The 11,459-nt window shown below is 35.4% G+C and overlaps 1 long non-coding RNA gene across 1 annotated transcript; it reads left to right on the forward strand.

The window, feature by feature from the left end:
• Positions 1-4,393: 4,393 nt before the first annotated feature.
• On the forward strand, positions 4,394-10,332 carry LOC113067820 (uncharacterized). The gene is made up of 3 exons (XR_003279442.1): positions 4,394-4,664; positions 9,136-9,218; positions 10,152-10,332. It is a non-coding gene; the product is annotated as an uncharacterized LOC113067820 (long non-coding RNA).
• The last annotated feature ends 1,127 nt before the right edge of the window (positions 10,333-11,459 follow it).

Raw genomic sequence — 11,459 nt, forward strand, 5'->3', positions numbered from 1 at the left:
TCGGAGTGAACTGCCTTGTGTCTCATTCATTGTCCCTGATGTCAATGTTATGCTCTGGTCTGCAACTCCTGATAAAATATTTATTTTATTTTGACAAAAGGGATAAAGGACCTTTAAAGTCTGATGAGTTGAGTGCTACTGCAAGGTTAACCCTGTCTGCTTTAATACGTATCTAAAACTATTACAAGTGTCACATGCTGGCTTGATGACGCAGATGAATGTAGATAAAAACACGTTTAATAAATGAGATTGCTCATAAAGCGAACACAATATATAATGTAATGTCACACAATACACACGAGACAGGGTGAAGGATACAAGGTAACAAGGAAACAGGAACTAAAACCACAGAAACTGAACACAGGCAGAAACAGACAAAAGAATATCAAAATAAGAGTTCATGAAAAACAGAGACAGTGGAAACACAACAGTAAGAGAATATAATCTTTAGTGTAATAACACATTTCAAGACTTCAGATCAGAAAAGAAGCTTATCATTTGAGAGTGTGAGATGAAACATAACTGATCAAATAATTTTTACAAATATACAGCTACCTCTCTTTTAAATGAAGCATTTCACTGTCTATGAACAACTGCTTCAGTGTTACTTTTATTTTTTAACAGCAGGTTTTGCAGAATTACTTCCTTCTTAATAAAGTATTCGAGTTGGCATGACTTTAGTTTTTATTAAAACAATGTTCTTAGTAAAAAACTACAACAAAACAAACTGAGTTAGCTCTGTTTGCATAAATAAGAGCACATTACAGTATAAGTATTTTTTGAACATGTGTGTTTGTTGTGTTCAGAGCAGAACAGAACTGACATAAAATCAGAGCAGCAGACGTTTCTGTTTATCAGATCACAAACCTGTTGATGTGAGTATTTCTTTCTGTCTCTACTGAATGGACGTAATATCTGAATTAAGCAGAATTTAGTTCTTTCTCACCAGAAGTGTTCACATTATTTTATCCAGGAAGAAGAGAAGATCTTTGAAGACGTTGAAGAAGTAATTACAGCAGATTTGTATGGAGCCAAAAGAGTATCAATAAAGATAAATGCACACACTACATTCACATATGCACACATAGGATTCATACATGCACACACATAATTCATAACTACACACAAAGGATACACAAATGCGCACAAAATTCACAAATGCACACACAAAATTTAAAAAGCTCAGAAGATTCACAAATGCATACAAAATTCAGAAATGCACACAAAATCCAGAAATACACACACAATTCAGAAATGCAAACAACATTTACAAATGCACTCAAGATTCACAAACGCACAGGACAAGATTCAGAAATGTATTTCTGATGCGCACACACTATATCTTGATTTACAAACTGCTTGCGGTCTGTGAACTTCACTGCATTTGTGTGTGAATTTTGAGACTCCTCTGACTTGGCTCTACACACAAATGCCTTTTTTTAAACAGGGAATGATCTGCAACCAATCAGATATCTCCCTTGTTTGAGCCAATCACAGGAATGTACCCCACGTGGAGGATTGTTTACTATAAGCCAATCAGCGAATGACTCACTTTCCTCAGCGAACAACTCGCTTTCCTCACGCAGCGAACGACTCACTTTCCTCAGCGAACGACTCACTTACCTCACGCAGCAGGAGACTCACTTTCCGCAGCCGGAGAGTCACTTTCCTCTCGCAGCGAACGATTCACTTTCCTCAGGAGTCAAGCAGCGAACGACTCACTTTCCTCAGCGAACGATTCACTTTCCTCATCGAACGATTCACTCTCCTCACGAGTCACGCAGCGAACGACTCAATTTCCTCACGCAGCGAGCGACTCACTTTCCTCAGCGAACGATTCACTTTCCTCACCCAGCAAAGTTGAACGAACGATTCCCTTTCCTCACGCAGCGATCAACTCACTTTGCGCAGCCGGAGAGTCACTTTCCTCTCACAGCAGATCACTGACTCTCTCTTCATGTAGGGACCGAATATTATAATTAAAGTGACTTCTATATTGCATCCAAAAGAATATTTAGATATATTAAAATATTTAAAAAAATGTTTTATTTTACTTTCATTAAAATAATTCAATAAAATGAAATAATTGCCTATTGCAAATTTATGAATCCATGGATAACTTTTTTTCTGCAGTCACAGTCTGGGCTATATGTATTGAGACATTTTTTAATTTATATTTTGTAAAAAAAATAATAAAAAATAAACCTGAATTGTAATCTAAACATCTGTATTTTCATACTATTTCATAAATAAGTAGGCTATAATATGTCGCACCACAGGCATATCACGCTGTGTGAACGCCTTCATGTGATTGGCTTATAAGTAAACAATCCCCCACATGGAGTGCGTTCTTGTGATTGGCTAAAAGAAGGTAGATATCTGATTGGTTGCTGATCATTCCCTGTTTAAAAAAAGGCATTTGTGTGTCGAGCCAAGTCAGAGGAGTCTCAAAATTCACACACAAATGCAGTGAAGTTCACAGACCGCAAGCAGTTTGTAAATCAAGATATATGTGTGTGTGCATCAGAAATACATTTCTGAATCTTGTTCTGTGCATTCGTGAATCTTGAGTGCATTTGTAAATGTTGTTTGCATTTCTGAATTGCGTGTGTTTTTCTGAATTTTTTGTGCATTTCTGAATTTTGTATGCATTTGTGAATCTTCTGTGCTTTTTAAATTTTGTGTGTGCATTTGTAAATTTTGTGCACATTTGTGTATCCTGTGTGTGTATTTATGAATTATGTGTGTGCATGTATGAATCCTGTGTGTGCATATGTGAATGTAGTGTGTGCATTTATCTTTATTGATACTCTTTTTGCTCCATAGATTTGGTCAAAAGTGCTTCATTCCTGAACTTTGTTTCTAAGTCTCACATCACGATGGAGTTATTAACATGTGTACAAAATCAAACTTCTGAATCTGATGGAAATAATAAAACCACTCTTGAGAAAGGGGGAAGAAACCCACCTGATGTAACTTTTGATGACATAACTAAAGGTTTGTTGTCATTTTTTAACAGGTTTGAGAGCTTACATAAAACTAAAAACAATATTGCAAATCTGTAATGGAAACACGCCTACTGATCAGAACTTATAGTGAAAACACAGTGAGTTGTGTTTATGAGTGTCTTTGGAAAACTGATCATTTGTAAAGATGAAAAGATGAAAAGTTAATTTGACCAAGTCTGCAACTTGTCACAAGTCGGTCAGGCTCATCACAACGCACTCCCTCACCTGAGTATTAATCATCAGCACATGTTCACTATTCAATTATCAATCTTCCCCAGCACTATAAACGCACACACCTTGGATCCTCAGTTGTCCGATCTCGTGACTACTCAGCGGAACATTCTCTGGCTAGTTACTTGCTTATACTAACCATTTGTTTTTACCTTCTCTCTCAGCAATCTACCTTCTCAATTCTGTGATCCCTGTTACTCTCCAGCGTTACATCATCTGTGTACATCATCTCTACTCACCATCGCCGAGGTGTGTGCTCACCATCCTCCACTGTGCTCGCCATCCTCAATCAATCTGGTCACCCCATCCGGCAAGTTGATACCCACTGTTCAATCTCCATTCACTTACTGTTGTATTCTGCTACCTTCAATAAACACCAGTTTCCTCTAATCTTGTTACACAACGGTCTCATTATTAATTAATAATCCCATACTGTTTGTGCTTATATAGATGCACATCATGCTTTCAGAATCGTTTCTCATGAACTTGAAAATCTTTGCTCTCAATGCTTACGCTTGAAATTAGTTTTATACATTCTTATGCTTAACATTTCTTGTACAATATGCATTTCTGTACATAAACTTAAAAATTGATATATATATATATATATATATATATATATATACTAGTAATACTGTTTTTGCTTAATTTTCATTCATCTATAATAAATATTATTACCATTGAAAAGATTGTGTAATCTGTTCAGATATTCAGCATTTATTACCAGAGTGGAATTAAAATCCTAATGTCTAATCAAACACATGATTGAGCTCGAAGACCAACATTATTTCATCATCTGTGTCATTAGCACCACCATTTATAATATTTAACACCTTTATTTGGTTAGACTGGACAAGAGGGATAGTTCAGAGACCATAACAAAGATGTCATGCATAGTATATATAATTATGAATGTTTTCAAGATCAGACATCATTAATACGATCAGACAATTATTCTAATTGTAAATGATAATTCAGAGCCATATAAGGCAGCAAACACTCAAACATCATGAGACACAGACAGGAAAGATGACAAAGATGCAGAAGCTTTATCTTCGTGCAGAACTAATCGGGAAGTAAATCTCAAGTCTTGTTTCCTGTTGTGGTGATTTTCTTCAAGTCTTCACAAAAACAAAAGCATCAGCGATCAGAGTAGAAGGGGCAGAAACACTTTCAAGAAGGAGTTTTGAGACGTCTTTTTCTGAACAGTCAGCAGATGTTTGGTGATCTATTCTTGACACCATCATTTAGAAAGTTTTATAAGTCGAGTTTAGATCACTGGAACTCAAACTGTGAACACAGACTGAGTGAGAAACTCAAACTCTTCTGTTTGGAGGACAAACCTGTGTGTTTAATGTGTATTTAATCACTAAACACATCAATCACTCTTTCAGACACACCACTGAAGTTGTTCCATCATATAAGGTAAGACAAATGCCTCATGTTTCAAATGTATATGATCGTGTTATATTAAGAGCATAAAACAGAAAGTAAGAAAAACTCATAAAAAAGTCATAAGTATTCAATGTCCTTAAATACATTTCCATTTCAACTTACTATTTACATTCTATTAGGCAAGACAAGTTTATTTCTATAGCACAATTTATACACAATGGTAATTTAAAGTGTTTTACATAAAAGAAAGTAAAGTAATCATTAAAATAATAATAATAATCACGAAGTAAAATAAGGAATTTAAAAACTTTAAACATTGATTTAAAATGAATTTAAAACAGTTAGAAATAGAAAGTGATTTTACATTAAATACAGTGAGTGCGTAAAATACAGTGCAATCAGTTCGGACATCACACTGAGTTCATTCAGTAAATTCACAGCTAAGCAGATGAGTTTTGACAAATAAGAATTTGTAACGCAGAACAAGGAACAGCAAAGCAAAATAAAATGCTAATCGATAGCGGATGTGGGAATAAAGACTGTTTTAAAAGTACATAAGTGTTATAATAAACAACTTTCTATTTTCACAGTGACTGTAAAAGACTTATACAGTGAGTAAAGACACACAAGATGTTTCTGATCAGAAGATAAAGCAACATATTGTAATATTAAATAATAATAAAATGTGCAACCTTTTCAAACAATCTGTGAAACCAAGACAATTCCCACAATAACTACATGAATCTTATAAACAGCAGCAGATCGTTGTAAAGACTGTTCAAATGTTTCAAAAAAAAAAAAAAACAAGAAAGAAAGAAGGAAGTAAAATAAATCCTGTTGTGATGAGGTCTAAAAAAAGAAGAGAAAAAGACATTCATAGTGGCACTTTTAAAAGTGTATTATCAATTATGACTTTATGATTTATGTGTTTATTACTATTATTCTAATTCACTTCCAAAAACTCATTATTTATGACATAACATTTTAACATTAAGTTTTAACATTTATTACATTATTTTGATAAAGGAGATCATTTGCACTCTGTGAGCTACTGGCACTGTTTGTACCGCAACATTAAAATACTGACATGATAACCACAGGTACTGAAAGAGCTTACAGGTGCCGATGGATATAAGCATAGGCTTAAACCCAATGCTGTATTATTCATTTTCCTCACAAAGAGACTAAAAGCACCCAGGGATGCATTAAGTGCTCACTGGGCCCGGGGCCATGAGTTACTGCAGGGCCCCCCCACCACTTTAGAGAGAGCAACCGCCCCTGCATTTTTCTAAAACACTGCTAAAGTTGTTTTAGATAAATATGATCTAGAATCATTCAGAATAACAGTTGCCAATTCCTTTAAAATATACAATCAAGAAAATAGCTACTAGAAAAACTTAAACACTGAATAATATTATATTGTTTAAAGTAATCAAATATACAATACATAGTTTTCACTATAAATTCAACATTCATTCTTATTTATTTTACAAAAGTGACTCAGTCAAGGGCATTAAATAACTTTCTTTCTGATGTTTGATTAACACTGACACAAATGGCGACAGCAGCTTTATTAGCAGCTTCTGTCACTTTAACACCTCAGGGTCTGAACTCGAGTCAAGTGCCCTGTGCAAAACCGTCTCAAGTTCACCATGGTCTCAAAACGAGCATTTACTAAATTAATTCTCTCCCGGTGACATGCCCCCACGGAAGAAAAATTAGAAAAATAATCCCTGAAATGATGACTTCTGGTGAATATTGTGGAAACTAATTAATACATTTAGATAAATATATTTAATACATTATAGCATATTATAATACAACTTATTAGGCCTATATATTTATAGAATAGCAAAGTAGGCCTAATCAGTAAACAAGACTGAACCACATAGATGTGAAATATAAAGACTATTATGATCATTTTGCCAACAATGAACCATGGATTTGTTTAGTTTAAATTTTAACTTAAATTCAACATATAACATTCAAAACGCATTGGCTTAGACTGCATTTAAAGAAAAATAATGTGCAAACTTATTCAATAAAATTAGACTTCTAGAATGTTCTTTCCAGTACAAAAAAATATATATATATATTTTAATTAGACAACATTTTAAGGAAGTGTAGTGCAAATATCTTTTTGTAATTATACTTCCATTATAATTAACCTTCTTTCCTGTGCAAAACAAGAATACATAAAAAACAATTATTAATTAAATTATTTCCAGATATCTTAAGAAACTCATCAGAAATGCTTGATTGACACATTATGAGGGAGCGGGAGACAGGAACACTGGGGAGATGTATATGGAATGTTATAGGCTAAACCTTTACTATCTCTTTTAATATAATCACTTTCTTATCAACAATATTTGAGTTTTAAAAATCCACATGATTGCATAGCCTCTGGAGTCTGACGGACAAGGAACCTTGACCTCGCTCCTCCTGTGCACGCGTCCTCTTGTGATTATCGCCTGATGCATGCTGCTTAAAATCACACTCTCCGCCGTGACAAACAAAAAAAACGTGACAGCATATGGTACAATTGGTCTTGTATTCATTGTCCCACACGCATTCCAGCCATGGGTAGTTATTTTCCCATTCAATGTATTTAGTGGGGAAGTTGTGGCCTAGTGGTTAGAGAGTTTGACTCTTAACCCTAGGGTTGTGGGTTAAGAGTCAGGCTGGCAATACCATGACTTAGGTGCCCTTAAACAAAACACCTTTACTAAAGCCCATACCTCTGCTGAATCATAACTTGAACTGTGGTCTTGCGCTGATGACGTAACATCCAGGTTATCATGCCCAGGGCACACGCTTCATATGCACAACAACGTGTTATGATTGATCAATTGACAAGCTCAGATTTAATTGGCTAAAGAGTATGAGTGACCTCTGTGGGAGGAGTCAGCTGACAGGAAAATCTCAAAAAATGCACACACACAAATCCAAGGCGATATACATATATATATATTTTTTTTTTTTTTTGCAGTTGAATTAGGGTTTCATTCATATGAATTGATATGCACGTGTGCATTATGTCTTTTGCGTGAATTATTGAGACTAATCTAACTCCATAATAATTTCTGATTCTGATGAACATGCAAATTTACTTTCTGACAGCAGGTGGAGCTTATAGAACAACAGCAATATAGTGTTTCCTTACACAGTGCTGTGCTTACAAACACTCCTTTAATATGTATTTTACAGAAGTAAAAGGAAAAGAAAATACCATTGAAAACCAATTCAGTATTTATGGATTTCTTTCAGTATTTCGGAACAATGACTTTGTTCTGTCTGGTACAGTATTTTCTCTTCTTGTGTGACTGTTATATTTGTGTCTGTGTTTAGTGGGTCTTTCTTACAGATAATATCAGGATGATCACTACATTTGTGCTACCGAATGGTATCCTGTTTGTATGGGTGAATCGATCCTGAAGTATCGATACTGAAGCGAGTATCCAAAGTACCAATACTCAAATAAAAATATAATAATAATAATAATAATAATTCATTACATTTATATAGTGCTTTTCTAGGCGCTCAAAGCGCTTTACATAGTCAGGGGGTTATCTCCTCATCCACCACCAGTGTGCAGCATCCACCTGGATGATGCGACAACAGCCATATTGCGCCAGAATGCCCACCACAAACCAGCTTACTGATGGAGAGGAGACGGAGTGATGAAGCCAATCATCAGATATGGGGATTGTTAGGAGGCCATGATGGTCAGAGGCCAATCGGCAAATTGAGCCAGGATGCCGAGGTCACACCTCTACTCTTTTCGAAAGACATCCTGGGATTTTTACTGACCACAGAGAGTCAGGACCTTGGTTTAACGTCTCATCCGAAGGACGGTGCTTGTTGACAGTATAGTGTCCCCATCACTACACTGGGGTGCTAGGACCCACACAGACCACAGGGTGAGCGCCCCCTGCTGGCCTCACTAGCACCTCTTCCAGCAGCAACCTAGTTTTCTCAGGAGGTCTCCCATCCAGGACGTGTGTGTGTGTTTGTGTGTGTGTGTGTGTTCTTGTTTTTGTGACATATCAGGACACATAACCCATGTCCCCATTTTTCAAAACACTTATAAATCATACAGAATGAGTTTTTTTGAGAAAGTAAAAATGCACAAAGTTTCCTGTGAGGGTTAGGGTTAGGTGTAGGGTTGGTGAAGGGCCATAGAATATACAGTTTGTACAGTATAAAAACCATTACGCCTATGGGATGAACACACTTTACACAAAAACAAATAGCGTTAGTGTGTGTGTGTGTGTGTGTGTGTGTGTGTGTGTGTGTGTGTGTGTGTGTGTGTGTGTGTGTGTGTAGGTGATGTAAAAGTGCAAAGCAGGCATTTGGACTGAAGCACTGTGAGGCAAGGGAGGGGAAACTCGAAATCTCAAAATTATTTTACTATTCACACAATAATTTAAAGTATAAAACGTTGTTATTTACAATGCACAGCTTGGTTTTTAATCAACAGTGTTTATGAATTCCGCAGATTTCTCTGGATCATACTGGACCTTGTACTGGACACTGATGTTTATAAGATTTTCTATTCATTTCTACTAAAGGAAAGACAAGGTAATGATTTTAATTTAGTTCTGTTATTAACAAAATTACTTTTTCCCTTACATTTTTTCCAACTGCTTACACAAAATCTTTACTTGTCACACAATTTCTGAAAGCTAACACAAACACCAGAAGCACACACCAAATCTGCAAAACTACACACTTATTCTCGGCCTTTGACTAAGTTTTCAATTTTCAATTTTTTTTGCAAAAAACAACACACAATTACATGTAACACATAAAAATCGAACAGCATTTAATAATTCAAAACATGGTGACCAAAACACCGCACAATAATTAAATTAAGACATGCAAATTGTTTTGTTTGTTTCCAAAATCAGATGTAGATGAATAAATAAAATAAATATAGCAGCAATAAAAATAAATGAATGCACTGCAGTATAACGTGAAAGAGAACATTTCCACACACTGCTGTCAAATGCTAAATGGTTTTATGGTCTTAATAAATGTCTTGAAGCATAGTGTGCATAGATCTTTAAAATAAATAAAAAAGTCATTCTGCAGGACTGGCGGTTGCCTGTGTGTATTAGCATAATGATTAACTAATTTATTATTTTCAAATAGATAAAATAGCTAAATAGTTAATGTAGTTTTCTGCTATGGAGAACCATGACATTTGTCTGCTATTGGTACAGACTAGTGAAATTGTGGCACTGTGACAACAGTATTGTGGGAACATCAGATTTCAGCATTGGGAATTTGAACCTGTGATTTTACATCTTAAATCATTAGTTTTTCACTATGAAATAAGAGAAGTCTGGAAATTTGAGTCTGAAAAAGTGTGGAACTTGTGAAAATTGTATGAAAAATGTGTGTGTGTGTGTGTGTGTGTGTGTGTGTGTGTTGTGGTACAATCAGAGCTACAGAAGTTTAATTGACAGATCACATTTATTTATTTTTATTATCTATTTATTTATTTTTCAGCCAGGAAGAAGAGAAGATTCTTAGTTGAAGCTCTCGGAGAAGTAATAAAACCAGACTGGGTCAAGGGTGATTTGTTCCTTAACTTTGTTCTTCAGTTACATCAAGATGATGAGTTTGATCAATGTACAAAATCAACTTCCTGAATCTTCTGAAAATAATCAATCCACTCTTGAGAAAGGAGGAAGAAACCCACCTGATGTCAAATTAGATTTCATACTAGAGGATTTATTAAAATATTTGAATGTGTTTGAGATCTTGTGTGAAACTAAAACAGAGATTGAAAAAAAATGTGACTTTAAGGAACATGATGATTGCTGGTCAGAGGATGATATCAAACGAGCTTGGGAAGAAACACGAAGAATTGATGGTACCTTACACTGGGCTCTTGTGATAGTGCTGCAGATATTACAAAGACAAAGATCAAAAGAAGAAGATCCTGAAGAGAGATCAACTCAAAGGATAGCTCAACTAGAGCCACTGGAAGACGCTCAGAGTTTTGGAAGAAATGACCAAACATCTAGCTATCTCAAACAACAAAGTTGTGCCAGTGAGGCCATTGAGGCCATTGGGAATAGTTCTTCTGATGTAGAACATTTGATTATTGAAGATGAAATCATGTTCATACGTATCCCATACTTAGAAATGTTTGATAATGCACCAACAGCAGGAGATCGTTCAGATACATATGTCACATCTCGCTATAAGTTAATAAATGGCTTTCCTTCAGGCAATACTGTAAATACAACAAGATCTTATGCCAGGTCATTTGATAAGTTCACCGGGAATGCTGAATGGGTGTATGAGATACTGAACAGGGAAACTTTAAAGGACAATTGTAAGGAAATATCATTTGGAGATGACTATGTCAAAGGTCATCTTGCTGCAGCTTCCAATCACAGGTGGTGTCGGGAAGCATATGATGACACTTATTTATTGAGCAACCTTATACCACAGAATAAAACGTTAAACAATAGCAATTGGAAAACCTTGGAGAACAGATGTAAAAAAATGACCGAAGAAGAAAATATCCACAATGTCCATGTGTACACTGGACCACTTTACTTGAGACCTACACTTAAACTTGTGTTTCATGGAAGAAGGAAGATAATCCCAACTCACCTCTTTAAGATGATCATTGTGGAGAATAAGGATGGGACAGTAGAAAAGCCAAAATGCTATGTGATACCCAATAAGGAACCAGAAGAAGACAAAACCGTTGATAAATACTTGATGAGCATTGACAAATTTCAGAAATATTCTGGGCTGAAGTTAATAAAATATCGACTCAGAGATATAGGTAGAGAGAGA

This window comes from Carassius auratus, linkage group LG28B, assembly GCF_003368295.1.
Source record: "Carassius auratus strain Wakin linkage group LG28B, ASM336829v1, whole genome shotgun sequence".
NCBI lineage: Eukaryota > Metazoa > Chordata > Actinopteri > Cypriniformes > Cyprinidae > Carassius > Carassius auratus.